Raw genomic sequence first — 27,426 nt, 5'->3', positions numbered from 1 at the left:
GCTTAAATAAATGTCTCTTCTTCAGAGAAGTAGCTCTTGATCCCTACCCAGAGTGTGGCAAAGACCATATCACCTACTACATATTCCAAGTATTCCCTCCACATTTTTCCAGACTTTCTTGCTGTAGAATAGAGTTTGGTAACTAGCTTCAGTCCACTGGCTGGGAGGTATGACACGCTCTGGTCTTTAATAGAAACTTCGCCATATTCTCTCATTAATGTAGCTGAAAGCAAAGACCTTCATGATAGTAGAATTGTAAGGTGTTACAATTTATTTATTTTTGTTTATTATTTTTGAGAGAGACAGTGAGAGCAGGTAGGGGCAGGGAGAGAGGGAGACACAGAATCCGAAGCAGGCTCCAGGGTCCGAGCTGTCAGCACAGAGCCAGACGCAGGGCTCGAACTCACGAACCATGAGATCATCACCTGAGCTGAAGTTGGACGCTTAATGGACTGAACCACCCAGGCACCCCCTTGAATTGTAAGATTTTAACATGAGTGAGAAATAAACCCTTGTTGTGTTCAGCCATGGTAACCTTGGGGTTTTTCAGCAGAACGTAGTTTAGTCTATCCTGAGTAATAGTCTGTTAGATTGTTTCGGTAGTCAATCTCACATCATCTTGTTCTGCTATGTGGCTGGCATCTAGCACAGTGTCTGACCTCTAATGGGCCCTGAGAAAATATTTGTTCAATCAGTAAATGGGTAAAATGCCAGAGTGCATACATTGACAATGATTTCCTTTCAAAGAGATTAAAAAAGATTTAAGACAAAAAAGATTTAAGATTCTTTGCTAGCATTCATAGAAGACTCTGGAGATTCAAGGTCATCTGCAATGTGACCCTGAGCACTTTACTCTTCTTCCTGGGGTTAGACAGGATAAATGACAAGGACACCTGAAGTTACAATCCCTGAGAGATTCCCTTTTCAGAAGATAGAAGAAAAAGGCACCACAACAATTGTATATCTTATGCCCGCTTTGCACGAAGACATGTCTAGATTAACAATGCTAAGAGAGAGGTGCCAGGGTGGCTCTGTTGGTTAAGCATCTGACTTTGGCTCAGGTCATGATCTCATGGTTCATGAGTTCAAGCCCCGCACCGGGCTCTGTGCTGACAGCTGGGAGCCTGGAGCCTGCTTCAGATTCTGTGTCTCCCTCTCTCTCTGCCCCCTCCCCTGCTTATACTCTGTCTCTCTCAGGAAAAAAAAAAAAAAAAAAAAAATGCTAAGACGGATTTCCTGAGTGAGGGGGAAAAATTATCAACTTTCCTTTTCAACTACAGACAGAAATATAAAAGACTATGAATGAAACTATGGTTTTTTATTCTTTCATTTATTAAGATATTAGCTTAATACAAAAGTCTCATCGATCATGTTAATAATAAAATAATAAATAATAGAAATAAATACCAATACTTTCTTTTGGCTTGAAAATAGTACAAATTAATATGGTACCCCAGGATTTGGTTTCAATAAATTGTTGCTCTAAAAGCACTATTTTGGTTCATCTTAAGTTGGGGAAGACTAGCCATTTCGTTCTTAAAAAGTAGTATTTCAAAGTGTGAAGATACAGGGGAGCAGTTCCACTTCCTCTGGGAGGCCACCCACCAAATCTTCAGGTACACAGAGGCCTGACTGTGCACCTGCCTCCGGGAACTCTGTCGAGCCCTCTGGAGAAGCACCAGGATCTCACAGTAGCATCTCTCTAAAAAAACCTGCAAAATTAAGATGACAAATGGACAGCTAATGTCACAGTGAGTCAAGCCCCAGAAAATATAATTAAGAGAATTACTATGACGAAAAATGTGGCAATTACAAGCCAACATCACCCTGTAAGGACACCATGTCAAAGGCTGCCGTGCCCATATTAACCATACACAACCTCGAGGAAGTAGGGGATCCATTCCCCTTGACATCTATGAGCAAAGAACATAGGCAGTTCTCCTCCTTTAGCAGCACAAGGAGTAAATATATCCTGCAGGCAGCCTATGCATAGAGAACATGTGCAATTAAAAGTAAAAACAGTCCAGGCTATGACACAGCAGCAAGGAAAGATGGGAAGACCATGAGACTGGGAGTGAGGAGACCTGGCTTTGGACATGTTGTAGCTACTAGCTCCTTGTTTGACCTTGAGCACTAGACTTCTACTCACTGGTTCTTGGTTTTCCTGTGTGCATGGGGAGAGCCTTTAAAAGGACCCACTTAGGGCACCTGGGTGGCTCAGGCACTTAAGCATCCGACTCTTGGTTTCACCTCAGGTCATGATCTCACAGTTCGTGAGATCGAGCCCCATGTCGGGCTCTGTGCTGACAGTGTGGAGCCTACTTGGGATTCTCTGTCTCCCTCACTCTCTGCCTCTCCTCTGCTCATGCATACATGTTCTCTTAGTTAATTAATTAATTAATTAATGGACCCACTGTTTTAAAACTGTCCTCAAAACTCCAGCCCCAAATTCCTGGAGGCCTCCATACTTCCTTTCCTCTTCATCCCAAGCAGCTCCACCTTCACATGTGAAGACCTGGAACTCAAGGTGGAACTCCATTTGAACAAAGGATGTTTACATAACCACCGTGTTAACTAACAGTCTTTTTTCTTCGACAAGATTGACTTCATCTCATCCCCCTTGGCCTCATATAACCGGCTGACCCAGCGTCCTTCACCGGATGAGTGGAGTCAGATTCAGTTCAACTAGGCCAGCCCCCCAAAAGAAACCCTAGAGAGGATACCACCCCAGCCAGAAGGCTGGTCTTTGATTTCAATCCATCTGTGTGAGCACCTTCCTACAATAAGCTGCCTGGGGTGACAAAGATGTAAAGACTATCCAAACAAGCCTACCTTACTGAGAGGCCCTACTTGGGCTGTGTATCTTCCATTTGCCATTTTAAGTCCCCTCTTCAACCTTCTCCACCCAACTCTCTGCTCCAAGAGGTAGAGAGCCTACCTCTTGGAGCAGAGAGTTGGGTACCTGTAGCCTGGGTTCTTTGTTACTGGTTGGACTTAGCAAATAGAGGGTCCCAGCAAGAGGTGATATTCAGGGAGGAAAGTCACACTGGAATAGGTATCTTCCTTCTTCCTCCTTGTAGGGTAGAACTAAAAGTTACAACTCCTCACAATATGGCTTTTTCTTTTTTTGTTTTTTAATTTTTGTAAGGTTTCTTTTTGGTTTTGAGAGAGAGAGAGAGAGAGAGAGAGTGTGTGTGCACGAGCGGGGGAGGGGCAGAGAGAGAAGTAGACACAGAATCAGAAGCAGGCTCCAGGCTCTGAGCTATGAGCACAGAGCCCAATGCAGGGCTCAAACTCAAGAACCATAAGACGATGGCCTGAGCCGAAGCCGGACGCCCAACCAACTGAACCACCCAGGCGCCCCACAAAGAAGGCTTTTTCTAAATGACTCTCTTCTTCTGGTTCCAGAGGCATTTCTTTTACCTTTTTTACTTTTTATTTTAAGTTTTTTTTTTTTTTTTTGAGAGAGAGAGCATGATGGGGGGAAAGGAACAAAGGGAGCAAGAGAGAGAGGGGGAGCGAGGGGGGACAGAGAGAGAGAGAGAAAGAGAGAATATTAAACAGACCCCAAGCTCAGCGTGGAGCCTAACACAAGGATCGATCCTACAATCCTGGGATCATGACCTGAGCCAAAATCAAGAGTCAGATGCTTAACCAACTGAGCGACCCAGGTGCATCCCCTTCTTTTTATATTTTTATTTTATTGTGGTACCAACATTTAACATGAGATCTAACCTTTTAACAATTTTTTTAATGTTTATTTTTGAGAAACAGAGTGCAAGCAGCGGGAGGGGGCAGAGAGAGAGGGAGACACAGAATCTGAAGCAGGTTCCAGGCTCTGAGCTGTCAGCACAAAGCCTGACATGGGGCTTGAACCCATGAACCGCGAGATCACGACCTGAGCTGAAGTCAGATGCTTAACGGACTGAGCCACCCAGGCACCCCAACCCTCTTCACAAATTTTTAATAACAAAGTGTTCAGTACTGTGTTGTTAATGATGGCACACTATTGTATATTAGATTTCTAGAAATTCCTTCTCCTCCAGCTCCTGGTAATCACCATTATACTCTCTGGTTCTATGAGCTGGACTATTTTAGATATTTCATGTAAGTTGCAATCATGCAATATTTGTCCTTCTGTGACTGCCTTATTTCACTCAGTATAATGTGCTCATCCATACTGCTACATATTACAGAATTTCCTTCTTTTTTAAGGTTGAATAATATATAATAATTATAATCTGCATAATATAATATATATTTATCACATTTTTCTATCCATTCATCTGTTCCCGAACATTTAGGTTGTTTCCACCTCTTGGCTATTCAATGCAATGAACATGGGAGTGCTAATATCCCTTTAAGATTCTGATTTCAATACTTTTGCATAAATACCCCGGAGTACAAAACAGGTACTGTTGGATCATATGATAGTTCTATTTTTAACGCTTTGAGGAAACTCCGAACTGTTTTCCATAGCATCTACACTAATTTGCATTCCCACCAACAGTGTACAAGGAAGTATTCCAATTTCCCACATCTTTACCAACACAGGTTGTCTTTTGTATTTTTGATAACAACCACACTGACAGGTGTGAGGCGATATCTCATTGTGGTTTTGATTTGCATTTCCTTAATTGTTAATGACAATGAGCATTTTTTCATATACCTTCTGGCCATTTGTATGTCTTCTTTGGAGAAACATCTATTCAAGTCTTTAGCCCATTTTTAAGTCAGGTTATTAGGGGTGTTTTGCTATGGAGTTGTAAGTGTTCCTTACATATTTTGATATTAAGCCTTTATCAGGTGTGTAGATTGCAAATATTTTCTCCCATTCAGTAGGTTGCCTTCATTTTTTGATGGTTTTCTTTGTTGTGTAGACGATTTTTAGTTGGATGTAGTCCCACTTGCTTGTTTTTGCTTCTGTTGCCTTTGCTTCTGGTGTCAAATCCCAAAAAGTCAATGCCAAGACTGATGCCAAGGAACTCAGCCCTATGTTTCTTCCAGAAGTTTTATAGTCTCAGGTCTTCAATTTAAATCTTTAATCCATTTTGAGTTAGCAGTCCAGATTCAGTCTTTTGCATGTGGCTGACCAATTTTCTCAGCACCATTTATTAAAGAGACTGCTCTTTCCCCATAGTACATGCTGTAGGCTTTCATATACACACTTTATAATTTGAGATAATTTCCTTCTATCCCCAGTGTTGTTGAGTTTGTTTGTTTTTTAGTTTTTATCATAAAAAGGTGTTGAATTTTGTCACATACTTTTTCCGCATCTATTGAGATATGGATTTTTATCCTTCATTATTATTTTTTTTTTTAATAGGCTCCAGTCCCAGCATGGAACCCAACATGGGGCTCAAACTCATGACCCTGAGATCAAGACCTGAGCTGAGATCAAGAGTTGGATACTTAACCAACTGAGCCACTGGAGCACCCTATCCTTCATTCTACTGTAATTCTACTTCATTGTACAGTAGAAAATATTCTACTGTAATTACATCACAATGTAATATATTGTGTTTATTGATTTACCTAATTTGAACCATCCTTGAATCCCAGGAATAAATCCCACCTGGTCATGGGGTATGATCCTTTTAATGTACTGTTGAATTTAGTTTGCTAGTATTCTGTGGACGATGACTAGTATTTTTGTTAGCTAGTATTTTGCATTTATATTCATTAGGAATATTGGCCTGCAATTTTCTCTTCCTGTAATGTCTTTGTCTGGCTTTGGTATCAGATAATGCTGGCCTTGTAAAATAAGTCTGGGATGTTCCCTCCTTTTCAATTTTTTGGAAGAGTTTGAGAAGGACTGATGTTAATACTTCTAAAAATATTTGGAAGAATTCACAAGTGAAGCCATCTGGTCTTGGACTTTTCTGGGATGTTCTGGATCACTGAATCCATTTCCTTATTTATTATGAATCTGTTCAGACTTTATTTCTTCATGATTCAGTCTTAGAAGGTTGATGTTTCTAGCAATTTGCGCATTTCTTAGAGGATATCCAGTTTATTGGGGTATAATTGTTCCCTGTAGTCTCTTGGGATCCTTTTTAATTTCTGTGACATCAGTTGCAATATCTCCTCTTTCCTTTCTGAATTCATTTTAGCTCACTCTCTTTCTTAGCTAAAGGTTTGTTAATTTTGTTTATCTTTTCCCCAAAATAACCACCTCTTAGTTCTGTTGACTTTTTCTATTTGTCTTCCTATTCTTTCACTTATTTCTGCTTTAATCTTTATTATTTCCTTCTGCTAACTCCTGAGTTTAGTTTGCTCTCTTTTTGCAAGTTCCTTGAGAAATAAAGTCATTTACCTGAGATTTTTTTTTTATAGACATAGAGTTGACATATGACATTATATTAGTTTCAGGTGTGCAACATATTGATTCAACAACTCTATACAGTACTCGGGGCTTATCACAGGTGTACTCACCATCAGTCACCATACTATTTTATTACTCTATTATTGACTGTGTTCCCTAGGCTGTACTTTTCATCCACATGACTTATTTATTCTATGACTGGAAGTGTGTATTGCTTAATCCCCTCCCCCCATTTCACCCATCCCTCCACCCCCTTCCCTCTGGCAGCCACCAGTTTGTTCTCTGTATTTATGAGTCTATTTCTATCTACTTTGTTTGTTTTTAGATTCCATTTATTTTTTGACTCCTGCTTTGCCTTTTCTTTGTTACATCTTTTCTTCTGATTTTCCATGGGATGTTTTTTCAAAGGTCTTGAGTAGAATGCGTAATTTATTTCCATTCGTCCTTGTTTAGGAAGAGTGTAAAGCTACAAATTCTCTTCTGAACTCATAAGTGGCCTTTGCTAGGAGTTTCTATATGGAATGTGACAATGATAACCGTATTCTTTTTTGAAATTTTTAGCTGTATGGGAGAGGTTTTTGTTTTGTGTTAACTCCTACTTTTACTGCATTGTGATCTGAGAGTAAGATCCCACGATTTCTATGTTTCCATGTTTTAAAAAATTTATCAAGGTTTTCTTTGTGACCTAACAGAACCAGCAAGGGTAAGCCAGAAGGCCGGAGACCCAGAGAGGATCTGTAGTTTGAGTCTGAAGGCAGTCTGCTGGCAGAACCTCCCTCTTTAAGAGGAGGTCAGTCTTTTCTCTGTTAAGGCTTCACAGGACTAGATTAGGTCCACCCCCATTAGGAGGATAATCTGCTTTACTCAAAGCCCATGGATCTAAAACATTAATCTTATGTAAATATAGCTTCACAGAAATATCTAGAAACATCTAGAATAATGTTGAACCAAATATCTGGGTACCGTGGTGTAGTCAAGTGGAGGTATAAAAACCATCATATCCATACTTCCGAACAATCTAAAGAACATATTCTTCCAGGCCTATGGTTTTCAAACTCTACCAAATGAAAGATTTACCTAGAAAATACATTAAATGGCACACTCCCAGGCCTAGAAGACGCATAAGCTCCTATTACTGGAAGCTACTATCAAGTTACTATGTTAGTAACAAGTTACTAACCAAGAGAAAACTATATTTCCTCAATATTTTCATACACGAGAAGCTTGGTTAAAAAAAATATTGAGCTTAGGGGTGACTGGCTGGCACAGTCAGCAGAGCATGCGACTCTTGATCTTGGGGTCTTGAGTTCAAGACCCACGCTGGGAGTGGAGGCTACTTAATTTTAAAAACAAAAAACAAAACAAGTATCAAGGTTGGACCTTAAAAAGTAAACAAGTCATGAAGGACAATATGCAATCAGGCCGGAAATACAGAAAAGTGCTTGTTAACACTATTTTATCTCAAGATAGAAAGGACTTACCAGTAATTCATATGTATGTGAGGGTCTCCAGATTCTTCCTGTAGAAACTCCTGGAAAAAGTACATCTTTCCCACCCTCTGGTCCCACCTTGAGGCTCAGTCCAAAACGAATGGCTGTGGACAACTGATGGCTGAGATGTGTCTCACAGATCTTCCCACAGGACCGAAGGATCCGATGATCTGGAAAGTGCAGAGGCTGACAGATCTCCAAGGGCAGCTCCAGAAATTGGCTGAAGACAGCACCTTAGCCCTGGCCACACCTCCTTCCAGGCATAGCATGAATCTAGTGATGGTCAACGCAGGAAACATACAGGTGATGCCCCTTTGCCATGTGGAATAACACCCTGTTAGTTTCAGAACTTCCGATGAGGTCCGTGGAGAATCTTGATACTGCTTTGCAGCCCAACTTCCTCTGACCAGTCCTGCTTCCTCTCCTTTTCCTCCCTTCCCCAGGTGTTGAGTATTCCCTAAGGAATCTTCCACACACCAGTATCCATCTCAGAGTCTGCTGGGACATGGATGTGGGTGAGGAACCCAATTTCTTTCTTTCTTTCTCTCTTTCTTTTTTTGTATTCTCAAGTTAGTTAACATACAGTGTAGTCTTGGCTTCAGGAGTAGAATCCAATGATTCATCACTTACCTGCAACACTCAGTGCTCATCCCAACAAGTGCCCTCCTTAATACCTGTCACCAATCTCCCCCTCCCCCATCAACCCTCAATTGTTCTCTGTATTTAAGAGTCTCTTATGGTTTGCTTCCCTCATATTTTTCCTTCCATATTTTTTCTTCTATTCCCCTATGGCCATCTGTTAAGTTTCTCAAATTCTACACATGAGTGAAATCATGTATATCTGTCTTTCTCTGACTGACTTATTTCACTTAGCATCATACCCTCCCGTTCCATACATATTGTTGCAAATGGCAAGATTTCATTCTTTTTCGTCGCTGAGTGGTATTCCATTGTGTATATGTACCATATCTTCTTTATCCATTCACCAGTTGATAGACATTTGGGCTCTTACCATAATTTGGCTATAGCACTGCTATAAACACTGGGGTGCATGTGCCCCCTTCAAATCAGGACTCCTGTATCCTTTGGATAAATTCTTAGTAGTGCAACTGCTGGGTTGTAGGTTAGTTCTATTTTTAATTTTTTGAAACTCCACACTGTTTTCAGAGTGGCTGCACCAGAGCAACCCAATTTCTAATGGCAGGGAAAGGCTCTGGGGCCGTTAATCCTTTCTTCCCCAAACAGGATCCTCTTCCCATGCCTCTATAGTTAATTAGCTCCTTCCACTGAATCAGGAGATTCCTTCCTGCAGTTGCAAATGAAGTAGTCTCAGTGGCCACACTGAAGGGAGGTGACAGAATACTACCTGGTTTGCATCGAGTACCAGAAGCTGCATTCCTGGGGAACAAAGTACTAGGAAGACCCATGCTTCCCAATGCGCTCGGCTGCTGGGCACCATTTGCCCCGAGGTGCATGCGCATGCAGCATGGTAAGATAAGGCAGGTGTTGGACCTCGATTCCAAAGATGCGTTTCTTGGCACATTGGGAAACCAACAACCTTAGAGGTCAGTGTTCTGCTCTAACAATGACAATGGAAGCCTGTAAGCTAGCTGTTGATATTCTTATTACTTCACATTTCAATAGCCACAGAGAACAAAGGTGCTTGAAAACGTCTGAGAAAATGGAAATAATACTACTCTACTGCCAGTGACACCCGGACGGCCATTAAAAATTCAGTTGTCAAATAAACAAAGTTGCAAGGGCGTCCTCCTCTTTCAGAATAAGCCGGGCAGGAGGTACTATTTAAATCTCTTTGCTGGAAATCTGTCTTATCAGCTTTCGGTGACATTGGATGTATGCATTTATCTGGAAATCAGAAGTGATTTCTGTCAATCCCTTGTTGTAGTCACATTTCAATTAAAACCCTAAAGGAGCCCTCTTATCAGGCCCTGGCATTCGTCTGAGTCATCACCAAATACACTTTCCCTGGAAACAGGATTTGTATTTTCTCTTTCATTGACTACCGAAGTTATTCCAGCTTAAATCTGGTTTTGCTCACCAATTTACTTCTCAAAATAAGAGATAAGGTTTTTAGTTAGCAGGATACATTGCCTTCCTCTGCCAAAGTAAACCCAACCGCTCATGAATATATTTTACATAAACTCCAGAAAAATTGAGATTCACTTAATAATGATTTGTTGAAATAAATTAGTTTTGTTTTAATTTTTTAAATGTTTATTTATTTTTGAGAGAGAGGGAGAGAGAAACAGAGTGTGAGCAGGGGAGGAGCATAGACAGAGAGAAGGAGACACAGAATCTGAAGCAGGCTCCAGGCTCTGAGCTGTCAGCACAGAGCCTGATGCAGGGCTCGAACTCAGGAACCAGGAGATCATGACCTGAGCCAAAGTGGGACTCCTAACTGACTGAACCACCCAGGCACCCCAAAATAAATTAGTTTTTATTAACTTAGGGCATTTAAATGCTGGCCCTTAGCAAAGCCCATCAACCCAATAAATAAAAATGATCATTATTTTTATTTTTAATGTTTATTTATATTTGAGAGAGAGAGAGAGAGAGAGAGAGAGTGCAAGTGGGGGAGGGGCAGAGAGAGAGGGAGACACAGAATCTGAAGCAGGCTCCAGGCTCTGAGCTGTCAGCCTAGAGCCTGACTTAGGGCTCGAACCCACAAACCGTGAGATCATGACCTGAGCCTAAGTTGGATGCTTAACTGACTGAGCCACTCAGGCACCCCAAATAAAAATGATTATTAACGAGAGTACCTACTTGTTCTATCACACAGAAAATGTATCTAATATTTATAATTTCAATTACCAAATAATTACCAAATGTTCCTATATTTTCAAGGAAAGCTACTGTTAATGGCATATTGGGAGGGGGAGGTTTCCAAACCTCACAACTTCTAAAATCTTGGTTAAGTCTGTAAATATTCAATACTAAAGAAGATATTCTATACATCTATATTCATACTCATGTACATATTCACATGTAAATAAAGCCCTTTTACTTTTGAACATACCCACTCGATCCAGGGTATTTAAATCAGGAGGAGGGATGCCAAGAATGTTACTTCCCTGCAAGATTTTGATGAGTTAATCTTAGAATTCATAAAACTTAGAGCCTCAAGGCATGGAAAATCTTGGTAAGCTTACTGGCCAACTTTAACGACAAGAACACAGAGACTCAGCAAGATCGTATTTGAGATATAGTCAGACGAGAGCGGCAGCTTCCAAGCCTAAAGGACCTACCTGGATTCAGGTCCTTCATCTACCAATCAGTTTGAGCAAGTTACAAAAACCCCTCAGGCTCAGCTTCCTCATCTATAAAACCGGACTAATAAAAGTTGACTTAAAAGTCATTTTAAGATGAGGAGAGGGCCACCTGGGCGGCTCAGTCGATTAAGTGTTGGACTCTTGATTTCAGCTCAGGTCATGATCTCACGGTTCATGGGGTCAAGCCCTGCATCCAGCTCTTCGCTAACACTGCAGGGCCTTCTTGGGATTCTCTCTCTCCCTCTCTCTCTGCCCCTCCCCTACTCCCGCTCTCTCTCTCTCTCTCAAAAATACACATCAAAAAAGAAAAAAAAAAAAAGATGAGTAGGAACATTAGTGAACACAAGCTCTCAATTAATTATGATACCAATTATTATCACATGTGCCTGGTAACCTAGCAGGTGCTGCTACTTTAAGTAGCAAAGTGGCAAAATATAAGTGCAAAGGGAGGCTAAAAATAACTTAAAAATTTTTTTCATTAAGGTATCATTGACACACAATGACATTAGTTTCAGGTGTACAACACGTTGACTCAACTTCTCTGTACTTAGACGGTGCTCACCACAAGGGTAGCCGCCATTTGTCACCATACAACGCTATTACAATACCACGGACTGTATTCCATCATTAAGAAATTTTATCAGATCTGAAGTTGAGAAAATATTGGATAAACTGTGAAATGGGGTGGTGACCCTGAACGAGGAGAGTAACTTTGAGACCGGGAGGAGAAATGGCTTTTTCAGCTCCTACAAGAAGCTTAAGAGATAAGGCCTAAAGCCCATGTAGTCTCTGATTAAAACAAGAGTAGACTGACCTCCACCCTCTATGTCCACGGTACATCCCCTGGCCTCCTGGAGTGCCGTGTGAGCTCATTTTCCGTCCAGTTCCATGCATCGTGTTTCTCAGTAACCGTGTGTATCACTAACCACAATTTTACCAGAATTAAACCTGCACCGGGCTAGACACAGGCCCTGACCCTGATCATTTTTCACATTGTTGATCCTGATTTCTGTCTGGTACTTTATCACTGACCCTAATGGAAACTCTATGGAGCCATTAAAATCATGGAGGAACTGAATGTACTTTTCCCTTATTTGCAAAAGTGCTAATAAATGAATCTATACATTGCAAAAGGTAAGAAGACTGAAACACTCCAAAAGAAAGGCTTTTTAAAGGTTATTTATTCTGGAGAGAGAGAATGCAAGCAGAGGGGCAGAGAGAAGGAGAGAGAGAATCCAAAGCACTGTCAGCACGGAGCCCAATGTGGGGCTCAAACCCACGCACTGCAAGATCACAACCTGTGCCTAAAGTTGGATCCTTAACTGACTGAGTCACACAGGAACCCTATAAATGTTTTTTTTTTTTTTTTTTATGAGGATTCTTTCTGTTGTCTGTAAAAGATGCTTTTTAAATGGAGAATACTGCAGTCAATTAAACATTTAGAACATACTATGGGCTCAATATTCTAGCAAATATAGATCACCAAAGGATAAGCAATTTCAGGATGTTTACAATCTGACTGGAGATAGGACTAAGACACAGAAAAACATTACTGAACTACTAAACTCATTAGGATATCCGGTGTGAGTTAAAGAGATAAGACAACAATGACACCACTTTCCATGGCTCTTTTACATGTATAATTTCAGTTGACGTACATAAAAACCCTGGGAGCAGTGCATTAATATTCCCACTTGACAGGTGATAAACTAACTCAAATCACTTCAGGCTGTGACTCCAGCCTCAGGACACCCAGTTCCAAAGGGACCACATAATGTAAACACAGAACTTTCCTACCCAACATCCATCCCTGCCCCTTTTTCTCCTGAAAGCCAAGATTTTGTGTATAGAAGGGTCTTCTGGGAAGCTGGTCCCACCCCACATCCAGGGTACACCTGACAGCTTTGTGATAATACATTCCTTCACCGGTAACTCATCCAATTCTGTCCAGTCCTGCTGTGATGCCTGCCTCCTGTGATTCATAAGAGGGAATTAAAAGACACATAGTCTCCCTCTTCCTCCCTCCCTCCTGGTCATTGCTGGATGTGAATGCTATGTCCAGGAACACCATGGCCATCAAGCTGCTGGGCCTAGGATGCCATTAACACAAGGGTGGAAGAACGGAGGGACGGCAGGACCTAAGTTCTCAACTGCATCTTTGAGGAGCCAACCGCCATCTCTGAAGCCCTACTCCCTTTGGGAAGTCCCGTTACATGAACTGAGGAATTACCTTATTGGTAGACGAGTTGAGAGAGCTTTCATGTGCTCCGATTTTTATTTCAACTAGCCACTAAAAGCATCCTAAACTTTTCCCGAAACACAGAACCAGGATTCCAGCACAGGCCAGCAGAGAGCCTTCCACCTGTTTTCCCACCATTCAATGTTCTTCCTCCTCCTTGGAGTTAACACGACGCTCACTGGTGGGTCAGGACTGAGAACGTGACTTTGAAGCTGACGATGGGTATGCCTGCAGGTGGAGGAACCAAAGGGCTGAGGGTGAGTTAGGATCATGAAGCCACAAGCACCATGCTCTGAGTGACCAACTGAGCATTTCCTTTGTCCTGAATTGAAGATTCTGAGTAACAGGCAATATTATGTGCTTTTGTTTATTGCCATCACCAGAAGATTTCAGTCTTTCTTACTCCTCCTTCTCTTTCATGAGCAGGCTGGACAGACTGTGTTCCTGTTCTGCCAAACTAAGGTCCCGGTTGGTGAGTTCATCAACCAGCCACTGATCCCACAGTATTGCTTAAAAGCCACATCTCATGTTGGGCACTATGAATGACTACTATTGAGAACACTATCTGTACCCTTGGGGAGACCATGCTGTGGTCAAGACACAAAATGGCAACGATAATAAAAATAACCCTCATTTGGGGCACCTGGGTGACTCAGTCGGTTAAGCATCAGACTTCAGCTCAGGTCATGATTTCATGGTCCGTGAGTTCAAACCCCACATCGGCTCTGTGCTGACGGCTCAGAGCCTGGAGCCTGCTTCAGATTCTGTGTCTCCCCCTCTCTCTGCCCCTCACCACTCCTGCTCTGTCTCTGTCTCAAAAATAAATAAACATTAAAAATTTTGAAAAAAATAACCAAATAGAATTAATTTTTTTTAAATAACCATCACTTATTGGTTCATATTAAGTGCTGGATATAGTACCAGGTGTTTTACCTACATTTCTCCCTCATACACACGTGGTAAATGGTAAATATTAGAAGAATATATATAAGCATTTAACACAGTGGCTCTTCATATTGATATTTAGACCAAAAAAATCAACATCTGTTCCCAAAAATACTTATTGCATAAGGGCATGGAGATGGTGAGTGATTTACTACTTCTTTTTTTCCAAATTTTCTGTAATGTTTTATTGTTGGGTTTTTTGTTGTTTTTTTAATTTTTTTTAATTTTTTAAAATTTATTTTTGAGAGAGAGAGAGAGAGAGAGGCAGAGTACAAGCAGGGGAGGGGCAGAGAGAGAGGGAGACCCAGAATCCAAAGAAGGCTCCAGGCTCTGAGCTGTCAGCACAGAGCCTGATGTGGGGCTCGAACTCATGAACCATGAGATCATGACCTGAGCTGAATTCAGTCGGAGGTTTAAACAACTGAGTCACCCAGGTGTCCTTATTATTGTTTTTAAAACTAAAAATGCATTAATCTGATTCATTGTATGAGTAAATTTCTCTGAGTCGTTTCATCTGAAAAATGAAGATGATTCTCAGCTACTAGGTATTTGTAAGGACAGTTTTACATGATAAACTACATGCAAAGAGCTTATATAAGAATAATGAATTCTTAATCAACATTAATTCCCTTTCCTCTCTGGCAGAAGACAACATTTCATTATTCTCCCTTGCAAAAATGCCAGTACTAAATTTGGATAATCCAATATCATTGATTCCTAATGGAAATCATTAGCATAGATGAAAGGAAAAACCAACTTTTTTTTTTTTAATCCATTGCAATTGTTTAAAGTCATGAAGCACAGCAGGGGGAAATAATCTATGACAAGAAGAGGTTTCTTGATTGTCAGTGGTAGTTCCATTTTTTAAATTTCCTCTCAAGTTAGGTGATTTCTCTTACCAAAGCATAGCTGCTAGAACATCAACACCATCAATATACCAACAGTACATACGTATGCCGAAAAACCAGAGGATCATCTCAACACGTACAGAAAAAGCATCTGACAAAATTCAATAGTCACTAGTGGTAAACAGCTCTCAGTAAACCAGGAATAGAAGGGAACTACCCTAATCTGATAAAGACTACCTTAAAAAAAAGTATAACTAATATTGTACTTAATGGTGAAAAAATGCTCTCCCCCTAAGAGCAGGAAGAAGCCAATGCCCACTCTCACCACTTTTTTTTTTTTTTTTTTTTTTTTTTGAGAGAGACAGAGAGCATGAGTGCGGGGAAGGGCAGAGGGAGGAGAGAGAGAATCTTAAGCCAGCTCTATGCTTGGTGCTAAGCCCAATGTGGGCTCAATCTCACAAAACATGAGATCATGACCTTAAGCAAAATAGTCAGGCATTCAGCCGACTAAGCCACCCAGACGCCCTTCACCATTTCTACTTAACATTCTATTAGAATTTCTAGTCACCTTAATAAAGCAAGCAAAAAAAAAAAAAAAAAAAAAAAGACATAGAGATTGGAAAGAAAGAAGTAAAACTGTCTTTATTCCCAGACAGCATGATATCTGCATAGAAAATCCTAACACGTCGGGGTGCCTGGGTGGCTCAGTCAGTTAAGCATCTGACTTCGACTCAGGTCATGATCTCACAGTTTGTGGGTTTGAGTCCCACATCAGACTCCGCACTGACAGCTCAAAGCCTGGAGCCTGCTTCAGATTCTGTGTCTCCCTCTCTCTCTCTGCCCCTCCCCGGCTTGCGCTCTCTCTGTCCCTCAATAATAAACATTAAAAAAAAATTTTTTTTAATAAAAATAAAAAACAGAAGAGGGGAAAGTGGGTGATGGGCATTGAGGAGGGCACCTGTTGGGATGAGCACTGGGTGTTGTATGGAAACCAATTGGACAATAAATTATATTTAATATAAAAAATAAAAATTAAAATAAAAATAAAATCAATTTTCATTAAAAAATAAAAAATAAACAAAAATCCTAACACGTCTACAAAAACTTTTTAGATCTATTATACAAGTTTGCAAGTTCGCTGGATACTAGGTGAATACATGAAAATCAATTATACATAGATTAGCAAAATTTGAATTAAAACAGATTTTAAAAAACCATTAACAATATAACCAACATCAAAAAACAAGAAATATTTGGGACCGATGTAACCAACTCTATGTAAGAGCTGGACCCTGAAAATCAAAGATCTTGGTAAGAAATTCTAAAAGACATAAATAGGGGCTCCTGGGTGGCTCAGTAGGTTAAGTACTTGACTTCACCTCAGGTCATGATCTTACGGTTCATGAGATCGAGGCCTGCTTCTGGCTCTGTGCTGACGGTGTGGAGCCTGCTTGGGATATTCTGCACCCCCCACCCTCCATGTGCCCTCTTGCATGTGTGCACTCTCTCTCTAAAAAAATAAATAAATAAACATTAAAAAAAAAAAGATTCTCTCTCTCCCTCTGCCCCTCCTCTTCAAGTGAGCACATGTGTTCTCTCTCTTAAAAAAAAATTTTTTTTAATTAAGTTAAATTAAATTCATTAAGTTAAATTTTTTTAATTAAGTTAAATTAAATTAATTAAGTTAAATTAAACTAAATAAATGGAGAGTTATGCCCATAAATGGAAAGATTCAATGTTGTCAATTCTCCACAAGGTGATCTGAAGATTCAGCACCTCAATGTGCCAGGAGGCTTCTTTTAGAGATATCAACAAGTTGATTCTAAAATGTATATGAAAATCTAAAGAACTTTGAATAGCCAGACTAATTTTTTTCAACATAAAGTTGGAGGACTTACACTAATTGAGTTATGAAAAAGCTACCTTGGTCGAGACAGTTTGGCATCAGGGGAAGATCCAACACAGAGATCAGCAGAACAGAGCTCAGAAATAGACCTGCATATACACACGCAACCTATTTCGACCAAGATGCAAAGGTAATTCCGCAAAGTATGCTGTAACAACTGGACGTGCCAAAAAAAATTAAATTAAAATAAAGAGCGTTGACTCTTACCTCACACTCGTTCGGTTTCCAAAATAAATCAGTTGCGACTTTAGGAACCACCTCCAGTAACTTAAGCCTGACTCTCACATAGCTTAAACAGAAAGACCTTTCTTTCTCTTCTTAAGTTTTTAAAGTATGCCTTACTCACTTGACATTTAATGTCGTCACCTACGTTCTCTCCTGTTGTTGTTATTGTTGACGTTGTTGTTTTCAAAAATGCAAATTACAAAAAAGCCCAGGCAATAGGCTTGAGTGACCAGTTATTTTCACAAATTGCTATCATGCTGAAAGGTATGTCTTCTTGGGCTTAGTTTTTCCCTCATGTAGGGAGAGGCTGAGATACCCAGATGCCCTCTCTTAAACTATCTCACAGGCTCACCCACATGGTCATCAGGAGAGCACAGCTAAAGTTGCTGTGCTTCCTTTGGTGTGACCCTCAGAGTGGTGGCTTTCTCTACAATCAGAACCAAGCTGTGGTGCTTTCATGTATTTATTTTTAAAGACTTTATTTTTAAGGAATTTCTACACCCAATGTGGGACTCGAACCCACAACCCTGAGATGAAGAGCTGCATGCTCCCCCCGCCTGAGTCAGCCAGGTACCACCTGAGGTGTGGTGCTTTTAAAACTGCCTGTCTGAACTACCCTATGACCCAGCAATTGCACTACTAGGTATTTACCCAAGGGATACAGGTGTGCTGTTTCAAAGGGACACATGCACCCCAGTATTTCTAGCAGCACTATCGACAATAGCCAAAGTATGGAAAGAGCCCAAACGTCCATCGATGAATGAATGGATAAAGAAGAAATCTTGCCATTTACAGCTACGTGGTTAGAACTGGAGGGTATTATGCTAAGCGAAATTAGAGAAAGACAAATATCATATGACTTCACTTACATGTGGAATTTAAGACACAAAACAGATGAACATATGAGAAGGGAAGCAAAAATAATATAGAAACAGAGAGAGGGACAAAATATAAGAGACTCTTAGTTACAGAGAACAAACTGGAGGGGTTGTGGGAGGGGGGGATGGGCTAAATGGGTCAGGGGCATTAAGGAAGACACTTGTTGGGATGAGCACTGGGTGTTATACGTAGGGGATGAATCACTGGAATCTACTCCTGAAATCATTATTGCAGTATATGCTAACCAACTTGCGTATAAATGAAAAAATAAAAATAAATAATAATATAAATAAATAAATAGATAAAAAGTAAAACTGCTGTCTGAGTCCTACCCAGAGTTACTGAATCAGTCTCTGGGGATGGCTGTAGGCATTCGCATGTACAAGTTTGTCAGAGTTGCTTTTACTCAATAACGTTTGAAAATCACAAGAAGGTTGGATATATTAAACCATGATTACATGAAAGGATCTTATTTTTAAATATCTTTATGTTATAAAGATTTGTTTATAAACAAAAACAAATATGTTTATAAAGATATGTTTATAAACATAAACGTGTATTGACAGAAAACAGACCACAGAGTAAGTACTCTGTTGGTGGGACTCATCTGGGGGCCTGGTAACATTCTCGCATGCCAGGCTCTCCAGCTTGGACTTTATTTTGTGGGCCAGTTGTTCTCAAACTTCAGCATGACTCAGAACCACCTGGAGGGCTTGTTCAACTAGATTGCTGAATCCCACTCCCACAGTTTCTGATTTAAGGGGTCTGGGGTTAAGTCCAGTCATTTGTAATTCTAACAGGTTGCGGGCAATGCTGAAGCTGTGGGGCTGGGGACCACACTTTGAGAACCACCAAGAAGCTTTAAGATACTAAGAGTGGGGTGCCTGGGTGGCTCTGTCAGTTAAGCGACTGACTCTCGATTTCAGTTCAGGTCATGATCTCACTATGAGATCGAGCCCCGAGTCGGGCTCTGCACTGACAGCTCGGAGCCCAGTTAGAATCCAATCTCTCCCACTTTCTCTCTCAAAATAAAATAAACATTAAAAAAAAAAAAAACTAAGATATCAAGAGTGAGTGTGACATAATCAAATTTACATTAAAAAAAAAACTCTTTGGTGCAATGATTTTCAACTTTGGCTGCACATTATATAATCACTTAGGCCAGGAGATCCAAGAGCTCTTAAACAGAAGCCCAGGGCACCTGGGTGGCTCAGTCTGTTGAGCATCTGACTTCGGCTCAGGTCATGATCTCACATAAGATCACATGATCTGCTGTCAGCACAGAACCCACTTCAGATCCTCTGTCCCCCTCTCTCTCTGCACCTCCCCCACTCATGTTCTCTCTCTCTCTCTCTCTCTCTCTGTCTCAAAAGTACATAAACATTTAAAAAAAAACAACAGAAGCTTTTGGCAGTGGGGGAACAAGTCTCAAGCATCAGTATCTTTTAAAGCTTGCAGGTGATTTCAATAAACACCCATATAATAACAACCATGCTTGCTCTGTGACAAAGGTGTTGGAGGCAAGTAAGACTGGCCCATGAGAAGCCACCTGAGACACTGCTTTATAAACCTAGTTGTCCAGAACGTAGGGATAGACACATGGGCAGGACTCCAGGCCCATTTCCATAGTTACAATAAAGCAGTTCTGCTTTCCTCTTTTCAAATGTTCACTCAAAAAGGGTCTGTGGCTCTAACCCAAAATGAACAGGTTTGGGCAATCACAGAGTCAGGAGTGTGTCAAAATAAGCTTGGCTCCCAGATTGTCTGGAGACATTAAGAGTCGCTCAGGGTTGCTGGGATTTTATGTCTCCTGAAATGTCGACCAGCAAACGGTAATTGCCAAGGGAGAAACTTCGTGTGCAATGAGGAGCTCAGGCAGGCTACTGCCAAGGTCTGGCTCAGGCACTGTACTTTGTTATCATTCCCTAGGCAGGATCATCAGCACTAATGGAACTGAGGGTCGGGCGAACTGTTGGAAAGGAGGGTTTGGAGATTTCATGTCTGTTACTGTGGTCATTTATCCAGGGGCCAGCTTTAGATATTATGGAGGCATTTTCCGGGTAAATTCCACAGAAGCGGAAATTCCTCTGGTGCCAGGAATATGACCATTTTTCCTTCTCATAAGACAAGTGAAGGTGAATTCTGTAAGCGTTATTCATCGTCCCCAAGGAAAGTGCGCCAAAAGTCACAAAACTTTCTATGAATGATAATTACGTATTTACCTTGAGGAAAACATATAACAAATAAGGATATTAAGGATATTGGTGGCTTGCCCTACAGCAGTGGCCTGCAAACTTGAAAACACGTACATTTTGAGGGCTATTAAGTTTTTCCAAGGGAAAAACGAGCGACCAGCATGGTGGGTTTTCAGGGAAATCCATCCAGACTCAATTCTTACCTCTTGTTTCATAAATGGATCAGCTGACTTGCAATATATACAAATACTGAATCCTCATGTTGTACACCAGCAACTAATAAAATGTTCTAAGGCACCTGGGTAGCTCAGTCGGTTAAGCATCCAACTCTTGGTTTTGGTTGAGGTCATGATCTCACAGTTTGTGAGTTCAAGCCCTGAGGTGGGCTCCATGCTGACAGTGCAGAACCTGTTTGGGATTCTCTCTCTCTCTCTCTCTCTCCCTCTCTCTGTCCCTCCCCCCTCCAAATAAACTTAAAAAAATTTTTTTAATAAATAAAATGTTCTATATTAATTATATCTCAATTTTAAAAAATGGAGCAGCTAAGAATGTGTCTCGATTGGAGACATCATGCTGATTCTCTCCTTTCGACCCTCTTCCTCCTTCCCAGTCACCCTTTACCCTTTACAATTGGAAAGAGTATCTCTCACCCCCAATTCTACTAGGGTGCATCACTTCAGGGTTTAAAAAACTCTAGGAGGGGCACCTGATAGGCTCAGTTAGTTAAGCATCCAACTCTTGATTTCAGCCCAGGTCATGATCTCACCATTATGGGATCAAGTCCCACATCAGGCTCTGTGCTGGACATAGACCCTGCTTAAGATTCTCTCTCTTCCTCTCCTTCTGCCCCTACCCCCCCAAATAATAATAAATAAAATAAAAAGGTCCAGGATGCCCAAGGACATGACCTCTTCTTTTTTGTTGTTGTTTATTTATTTTTGAGAGAAAGAAAGACAGAACATGAATGGGGGAGGGGCAGAGAGAGAGGGAGACCACAGAATCTGAAGCAGGCTCCAGGCTCTGAGCTGTCAGCACAGAGCCTGATGCGGGCTCGAACTCACGAACCGTGAGATCATGACCTGAGCTGGTCAGATGCTCCACTGACTGAGCCAACCAGGCGCCCCGGACATGACCTCTTCCATGCCCCACAATTCTGTCCTCCCTGAGAGGGAATCCCTAGAGATCAAGGCCAGGAGGACACTGTACGGAAGACTGCAGACAGATCCCAGAGCCTTACTGCCTCTGGGCACTTTTAAAAGTATTAAACCGACAAAAGTGTTCTTAAATCAATAATATTTCTGCTTTCCAACCCTTTCTGGGGATACATTCAACAAGGTCCCAAAAAGTAAAGAATCATGGGTACAATTAACAATCATTGGTAAGTCTTGATAAAGTTTTTTTTGATATGCATTCCTGAAATTGGGAGGGAGGATAGGTCTAGTGAGCAGGTAATAAATCCACCTGGAAGGAAATCAGATAGTTTTCCATTCCTCAATTTCAACAAAATTGAAGCGGCACCTAATCAAGTTATCAGCTGGTACATTAAAACTTTATATATTATATACTTATAATTTATACATTAAGATTAATTTTTGATGACCTATACCTATGTGATTTGGATGCACAATTTGGAAGGAATTCAAAAATTCATTGCTATACACATAACACAGCTCCTTCTATATACTTATGGGATATGGGTATGGGAACAGGGCTTTGGTGCTCGTATCTAGAAAAGAAAAATATAAATAAAAGTGATGTTCAATCCTATTTTTATTCCAGCAATAAGTAATATTTATTGATATTCATACACGGACTGGACAACAAGTCCTATTGGTTTTATTAAGAGAAAAGTGTCCTCAAAAATGTTATCTTTTGTGTTTACAAGTCACACATCAATATTTTTATTTATTTTATTTTGATTAATTATGCAGAAATAATCAAATTTGTGGTTAAATCAATCTGAAAGAAACTTTTTTCCCCCAGAAATCATTCACAAAGAATATCATAGTAAAGTCAAATTTAGGAAGAACAATTTACTTTCAATTTATATAAATATTTTCTTGCACAGACATGTGGTAGAATGATCAGTAAAAGAATTCCAAGCCTAAAATATACTACACTGGGATAAAATTCCCTGCAGGAAGTATAATGAAAATACAAGTCCAGAATAGATGGAGCAACAGATGTGAAATTCCTGTTAAGGAAACTTCTTGCCCGCGCCTGGGTGGCTCAGTCGGTTAAGTGTCCGACTTCGGCTCAGGTCATGATCTCACGGTCCGCAAGTTTGAGCCCCGCGTCGTGCTCTGTGCTGACAGCTCAGAGCCTAGAGCCTGCTTCAGATTCTGTGGTCTCCCTCTCTCTCTGCCCCTCCCCTGTTCATGCTCTGTTTTTCTCTCTCTCAAAAATAAACATTAAAAAAAACTTTTTAATCCCAAGAAAAAAGATGCCAGGCTCCCGCGTGCATGATACATTCCCTTACTTTATATGAGGGAGAAAATCACTTTTAAAACACTCCCGAAAAACCCTCTTTCTAATGAACAAGTACTTGTACCCCTGTTGAGTTAAAGCTTGGTCTGGCAAAATTTCCCTCTCCCTTTTGCTAGAGACGGGGGACGTATGTGGCTTCCTTTCCTAACCTTGCTGCTGTTCAAAACAGAGAAAAAATTCCCCTGTGGTTTTACTGCTGCACATGGCAAGTGACTCCTCCCCCCCAGCAAAAGGCCGCAGAAAATGATACAGGATTCACTTGTAATTAAATCTGTAGATAACAGGTCAGGAAAAATAAATCCAAACCTTCATCAGAAGATTGAATTGACGGAATGGAAAAACATACCACCAAGCTACTAATATATCATTTTCTCAAAAACAATTATGAGGCAGCATATTGGTCCTGGCTATAAACAGAGAACCAAATATAAATAGATAATTGACTTTTCTAGGATCTGGTTTATAAAGGGGGGGGGGGCGCCTTAAAATACACATTCTACAACATCTGCATCCAGACACAAAGTAGATTCATCCAGACGAAAGAAGGGAAAAGCTGACCGACCAACAGGATAAGAGAGAGAGGACTGGAGATTAAAATAAGAGAGGAAAGCCAGAAGGGATAATATGAAGAAGACAGAGCAAAGCACCAGCCAAGCTTGACAACAGGTGGTCATTTGTGTCCCAGTGAAAGAAAAGCAGAGAGGTTTAAGGAAGGTTTCTGCACTACTTTGAATTTCCAAATGGATTGTGATCTCCAGGTTAAGGGAGCATGCTTGAATGGAAACCCAGAGGAGCCAGCGGGCCAGCTACCTCCTCCTGCCCACCGGAACCAGGGCATAGCAAAGAGGGAACCACGAGGAGAAGGAGGAGCACCAGTGGCCCAGCATGGCCGCTTTGTCTCTGTTTCCTATTCCAAGTGTTACCATGTAAATAGGGAACCGAAGACTGAGCAGATCAGCTGACCCTGAATTTCTCTTTGCCTCCAGAAGAGAATCTCATCACTGAGTCTTACTGAGGGACTATGCCCAGGGGATGGATGCCCATGCATCTTGGGATTTTTAAAAATTTCTCTTAATGTTTATTTATTTTTGACAGACAGAGACAGACAGAGCGTGAGTGGGGGAGGGGCAGAGAGAGGGAGAGGGAGACACAGAATCCAAAGCAGGCTCCAGGCTCTGAGCTATCAGCACAGAGCCCAACGCAGGGCTTGAACTCACAAACCATGAGATCATGACCTGAGCCAAAGTCAGACACTTAACTGACTGAACCACCCAGGTGCCCCAACCTCGGGATTTAAAGTATTGTCAGGGCACCTGGGTGGCTCACTTGGCTCACTCTTGATCTCAGCTCAGGTCATGGTATTGCGGTTTATGAGTTCAAGCCCCACATTGGGCTCTGGGCTGACAGCACAGAGTCTGCTTGGGATTCTTTCTCTCTCCCTCTCTCTCTGCCCTTCTCCCCCCTCTAAAATAAATAAATAAATATTTTAAAAAATTACAAAATAAAGTATTGTCAATAAACAGTACTATGTCATGAGTCTGATGATGTCCTGTGTCCGAATACTTCTGCAATCGTATGGGAGGCTGCTTTAAAAACTGTGGGGAGGGGCGCCTGGGTGGTTCAGTTGGCTGAGTGTCTGACTTCAGCTCAGGTCATGATCTCATGGTTTGTGAGTTTGAGCCTCACGTCGGGCTCTGCACTGACAGTGCAGGGCCTGTTTGGGATTCTCTCTCTCTCTCTCTCTCTCTCTCTCTGCCCCTCCCCCGCTTATGCTCTCTCTTTCTCAAAAATGAATAAACGTTAAAAAAAAAACCTGTAGGGATTATCTTATCAGTATCCTAAAATTTAGGATCACTGTGGGAGTTTCCCGGGATTGCGTGACCTCTGCAGTCATGGCAGCTCTTGGGCAAAGCTTTAGTTATTATTTCATGCTAGGGACTCAGGTCTGCATTTATGATGAGGGAGAGTTTCCCTGTTAACAGAATTGAATACATCTCACGAACACCACGCTTCCACCCATTGATTTCAGGGAATATCCTGGACAGGACTGGTAATTACTTCCCAGATCCCTGACTATAGCTTTTCATTTTCCCTACAATCGATGCCTGTAACTTCAGCCTCTTCCATCATCAAACATTAAAATCCATTGGCTTAATTAAGTCACTCCAGCATTTACAAAATGAGGTGTCTGCTTAGCTAATAAGACATAAGCAGCTGTTTTGAAACCCAGTAACTTCGAAATTACAAAACAAGATGTACTTGAAAGGCACCCTCTGTTCTCCCTGTATTTTCTGTCTCCACAGTTATTCTGATCTGAGCTGTTTCCTGAGACTGGCTTTGGACCTTCCCCAGTTCTTCATGCTCCTTGCCTCAGGGTCCCTTGAGACCCCATGGCTTTGCAATGGGACTGTTGTATATTTACATATCCTTTGGACGATATCACCTCCCTCGTGGAGATCATGACCCACAGCAGCTGGCATCTCCAAGCATGCCTAGGCTCTGCTCCTTGGGCAGCTGTCTGCATGCCCACATCTGAGGGGAATAGCAGAGTAGCTCTGCCCTGCTCAGGGTCACTCTCCACCCCATTTCCTTCACTGGGAACATGGAAGTGAGACTTAGGGGCTGCAAGCCTGTGAGCTCTGACTTTAGAGCTCCCTAAATATGCAAAAAGTTTGACCTACCTACTTGATCGTGTCCTCCTCCTTCAATCCTTCAGTGCACTACCTCCTAGGTGCAGAGCCTGTGAACTTGTGCGTGGCCCCATCTGGCTGGTAGCCAGCACTTGGAAAGGCAAACTTCCGCTCTCTGTGATGTCACCATCATACTCAAGAAACGAGGTATGTATCTAATAAAGTGGGAGTAGAGTGTCTTGATGACTAATATGCCTTTCTGAAAGATTTTCTTTCCATTAACAGTTGAAACAAACCAAACAAAACCAAATGGGAGTAGTTATTCCTGATTCATTTTGACAAGTAAAGAATTTACCCTTGAAAACTCACTGGACACTTAAAAAATTTTTTTTAATGTTTTACTTATTTTTGAGAGAGAGAGAGAGAGAGAGAGAGAGAGAGACAGAGTATGAGTGGGGGAGGGGCAGAGAGAAAGGGATACACAGAATCTGAGGCAGGCTCCTCAGAGCCCTGAGACATGGGGCTCGAACTCATGAACCACGAGATCATGACCTGAGCCGAAGTTGGAGGCTTACGCAACTGAGCCCCCCAGGTCCCCCAAGAGATTTTTAATCCCATTTGAACTCATCACATATTTCATTAGGAAATGAGGAACAAAACTTCTGCAGCAAAGCCAACAACTAGACTGTTAGACCCCAGGACCCTTAGCATTTATAGTTTAAGCTGAGGGGGGAACAGGTGGCAAAACTTTCCAGACAAAACAGTGCATTTCTTTCATGAATATGGCTTCCATGTTCGGCATGGAAGGAAATAACTAACAGTTGCTTAGCAACCATAAAAGACAGACAGCTTGGTGATTATTTGTTGAGAACTTCCCTTTGCCCGAAAAGTATTTTTCTTTTTAAAAACTGAGTATAAAATAGAAAAAAGAATTGAGGGAAGTCCTAGGATTCCTCAAAAGCTTAAATATCTGTTGTTTCATGTAAGCTGACAACAGCATTGTTGGGCTACCTCTGCAGGTAGTGCACTGGCAAGCGAGGAATCAGGGCTGGGAAAGGTGAAAGTGACAACATCAGAGCACACAGAGAGAAATGTACCGTCTTCCATTTCCTCTTTACATCCTAATCCTTGAAACATAAAATGGAGACCAAATAGGAGCCCACATTCCCCAAAGCCAGGTACGTCACTTTCCACTACCTGACAAGGGTTCACTCTTACAAAGAGCTCACACTTAAATTTAAAGGTATTTCTCATGTATGAGCAGCGGATAAAATAAATGTTTGAATTATATCAACTTCTGTAGCTTTTAAAAAAATTTTTGTTAGTGGTTTCCCTAGAACCACATGTTCAACAAATCGAAGTCCACTCTCAAACGGCACCTCATGGAGGGTATCTCATAAAAGAGCATTCACCATCCTCCTTCCCATCCCTTGCAACATGGTCTCCATCCTTCCACTTATCCATATCCTATATTCAACTAATACATTATGCTATAATTACCTTGAGCAGTTATCTATTAGACTATCTTCTACACTTCTGGTGGATGAACCAAAACACATTCCACATGCCACGTTCTGGGCCCTAAATTCCAAGGGGGCAGAAGCTCCTTTGGTCGGGACCTTGCCCTATGTATCTCTTTATGTGGCTATTGATTCATATCATCTAATATCATTTGTACTAAATGGGTACTCTAGTGAGTAAATGAGTTTCCGGAGTTCTGGAAGCTCCCCATCTGGAACTCTCCAAACCACACCCTTTTGGGTTTCTATGGAGGCTTCAATTGGCATTGTTGCTTAAAATCATCGGCCACTGGTGACTGATTCGAAATCCAGCCCTGTTCCTAGTCCCATGGTTGGTTTCCCCAGCAACCAGCCTCCCCCCTCATTTGGGGTCCAAAAGTCACCTAATTAACATAGCAAAAGACTCCTCTCTATATGGGATGAATACCAAATATATATTTCTTTTTT

At 41.3% G+C, this 27,426-nt stretch overlaps 1 long non-coding RNA gene across 1 annotated transcript; it reads right to left on the bottom strand.

Annotated features, from left to right (window-relative positions):
- Window positions 1-1,320: 1,320 nt before the first annotated feature.
- On the bottom strand, window positions 1,321-25,613 carry LOC123599623. The gene is made up of 3 exons (XR_006713240.1): window positions 25,511-25,613; window positions 13,336-13,572; window positions 1,321-1,712 (listed from the first exon to the last, which is right to left on the bottom strand). It is a non-coding gene; the product is annotated as an uncharacterized LOC123599623 (long non-coding RNA).
- Window positions 25,614-27,426: the final 1,813 nt, after the last annotated feature.

Source organism: Leopardus geoffroyi, chromosome A1 (genome assembly GCF_018350155.1).
Source record: "Leopardus geoffroyi isolate Oge1 chromosome A1, O.geoffroyi_Oge1_pat1.0, whole genome shotgun sequence".
NCBI classification, from domain to species: domain Eukaryota; kingdom Metazoa; phylum Chordata; class Mammalia; order Carnivora; family Felidae; genus Leopardus; species Leopardus geoffroyi.
Note: the sequence above shows the minus strand (reverse complement) of the source record. Positions and strands in the feature narration are given on the sequence as shown.